At 31.9% G+C, this 2856-nt stretch overlaps 1 protein-coding gene across 1 annotated transcript in view; it reads left to right on the top strand.

The window, feature by feature from the left end:
• Positions 1–2856, top strand: part of LOC105533247 (FAS-associated factor 1) — a 266264-nt gene that overhangs the window by 125709 nt on the left and 137699 nt on the right. The window lies entirely within an intron of this gene.

Below are 2856 nucleotides of genomic sequence, written 5' to 3'. Positions count from 1 at the left end.
CTTATTTGGATTTGGGATTTTGATGAATATATTTTTATGATAAATTTTTGTTTCAGTTCCTCTCTGATTAAAAATGACAAATGCTGACTGGAACAGAAAATAAATTAAACATTTATTCAAAATTCACAAAAACAAGTATAAAATAAATATAAATAATTAAAACTTCAAATAATTTTTTAATAGTTTATAGCAGATAAGCATTTGAAATTATTGAAACTTAAACTGCACAGAAACATTTAGGGTATCCTGTATAGTCATTAATTTTTGCTTAGCCATTTCAGACTAAATTATAGATGTCATACTTTACCCCTAAAAACTTCAGCATACATTTTCCAAAAATAATGATATTCTCCTACATAATCACAATACCATTTTCACATATAACAAAATTAACAATAATTCCCTAATACTATCTAATATCCAGTGCATGTACAAACTTCACCAGGCATCCCCAGAATTTCTTTTTAGCTGCTTTTTGGAACCACAATCCACTCAAGGATCACAGGTTATATTTGAGTATCAGATATCTTAAATACCTTTTAAGCAAGCACCATCTCTCCCCATTTTTCCCCTGGTATTTGCTTTGTGAAGAAATCAGACCAGATGACTTGTAGATTGTTCCAGATTCTGGATTTGTGTGATTGTTTCCTTGTGATACTATTTTTCTGATTTCCTGAAAAATGGATATTAGGTCTAAAAGCTTTGTTAGATTCAGGTGAAATGCTTTGTAAAAGAATGCTTTTTAAAATACTGCTGAATATTTTATTTTAACAGGATTTTAGTGGTTATGGAGTCTTTCATTGTATGGCCATGTTGTTATAGTTAAACAATCACTTATTAGACATAAATATGTTTGAAAGAATATCTAATTATAGTTTTAAAATAATGTATTTTTCAACTTATTCTTTGATAATAGTGCATTTGGGATATATCTTTCTCTGCTTTCCAGCAGTCGAAGTAACCAGAAAATGTCACAGCCTTTTGTAACTTAAACTGTAGCTCCCAAAATAGGGATAGATATTTTTAAAAACCCATTTCCAAAGCTTCTGTAAGATATACTGTGTATACCTCACACATTTTAGGTTTAATGCAGATAACTTACACTTAAAAATACAGTATGTCATAGACAACTTAACACTTAAAAATACAGTATATCATAGACAACAGAACTTTTACTAAGTGTCTTGTACATTGTAATTGGCATTTGGATTTATTCAGACTGATAATCCCCTGAGGAATATAAGCTCTTGTTTATTAACTCCTGGATATTTCTAATGAAACAATTGATTGTTTGCTTTTCTTAGTGTCTAGGTGTTTTAGCAGATGAAAAATTATTGGTTCATGTAATTAAATATTTTGCTTCATATTAGATTCATAACCAAAATCCACTGACCTCTCTGGACTGATAAAAATGTCTTTATCTTTATTCCTTTGTCCAGGGCTTTTTTCTTTCCTCATTTCTCTTTTCCAAGTTACAGATCAACAGTTTATGTACAGTTTATTACATTTCTATAAACTTAAGTAAAGTTTAACTCCATGACAGATAAATTATTCAAAATTAAATCTAAGCAGGTTCATTTATTAAGGTCATTAAGCAGATGGTATGCATCTTTTAATTGTGTAAGTATGGTAATTGTAATGTTACTTCAGAATTCTGTGATGCTCTCTGGTTTACAAAACATGTTCCTATACATATCTCATTTGAACCCCACAACCAAACAGTGAAATAGGGATATATATTCCTCATATTCCCATTTTAGAGATGAGACAGCCCAGAAAAGCTACATGACTTGCTTACAACACACTAATAGTAAGTAGTAGGAACCAAATAAGACCTCACATATTCCAAGACAGGTAAATATGGTTTACACTATCCCACCACACTTGAGTTTTCATTGCTAACTGCTGTACTGCAGGATTTAATGATCAAACTTCATCTCTCCTTTTCATATTTCACACTTGAGAGTTAAAACAGATCTTGCTCAAGATTATTTTTTAAAGCTTTTGAATGAATCATTTTTCAGAAAACAGTTTGCTGATGTTCAAACATTTTAAGACAAATGTGACGGATACTGTGGCACTCTTACTAAATTTTCTTCATCTTAAATATCACATGTTTAATTTAAACTGTGGGAGGCACATTAATTTTACCAGGGCAACAGATGAGCCTCAAGCACCAGCATTCTTCACTTGAAGTGAGAAATTGAGTTCCAAGAGTAAATAAAAACAAGATTGAAGGTTTAAATCCTCTGCTAGGCTTTTTGAACTTATATACTCATTAAATGTTTATTGGAGTGGTGGGATTACAAAGGATTTGGGGAGCTTCATCAACTGGTATATAGTTAATCACTAAGTAAAACACTACATTTGATAAAGTGTTTCTCACGATGCCACATTCAATCCATCTTAATGAAAACTGCTTCAAACTGATTTCATTTGAGAGCACTTGGTGGTGAGAGTGCTTATAGTTCTTTCTGCCTTTTTTCTTGAGGAATTTATAGTACTGTACCAAGCAGAGCTTCCAACTTTGGTAAAGCAGTTATTATAAGTTTTCATGTTTCTTTTAAGTATATCGTGACAAAGTATTGACTTCTGATAATGTACCGATCAGTTTTAGGACTCCCTTCCTTGCCCTTAACTATGAAGGATGCTCACCCATTTGAGGGCTATAAATGTTTATCACATGCTCTCTAAGGATCTGGGAAATAGAGGTTTCCTGCTTTTGCTCAGTCTAATGAGGAAAATAAAACAATATAAACAGATCCATATAGTATAATATACTATAGAAGCAAAGAGAAGAGGTACCTTCAACTACCTTAGAAGTTCAGGGGAAAGATCTCTCCTCCCCTCCCCTCC

The sequence above is a fragment of the Mandrillus leucophaeus genome, unplaced genomic scaffold, assembly GCF_000951045.1.
Source record: "Mandrillus leucophaeus isolate KB7577 unplaced genomic scaffold, Mleu.le_1.0 Scaffold1232, whole genome shotgun sequence".
NCBI classification, from domain to species: Eukaryota; Metazoa; Chordata; class Mammalia; order Primates; family Cercopithecidae; genus Mandrillus; species Mandrillus leucophaeus.
Note: the sequence above shows the minus strand (reverse complement) of the source record. Positions and strands in the feature narration are given on the sequence as shown.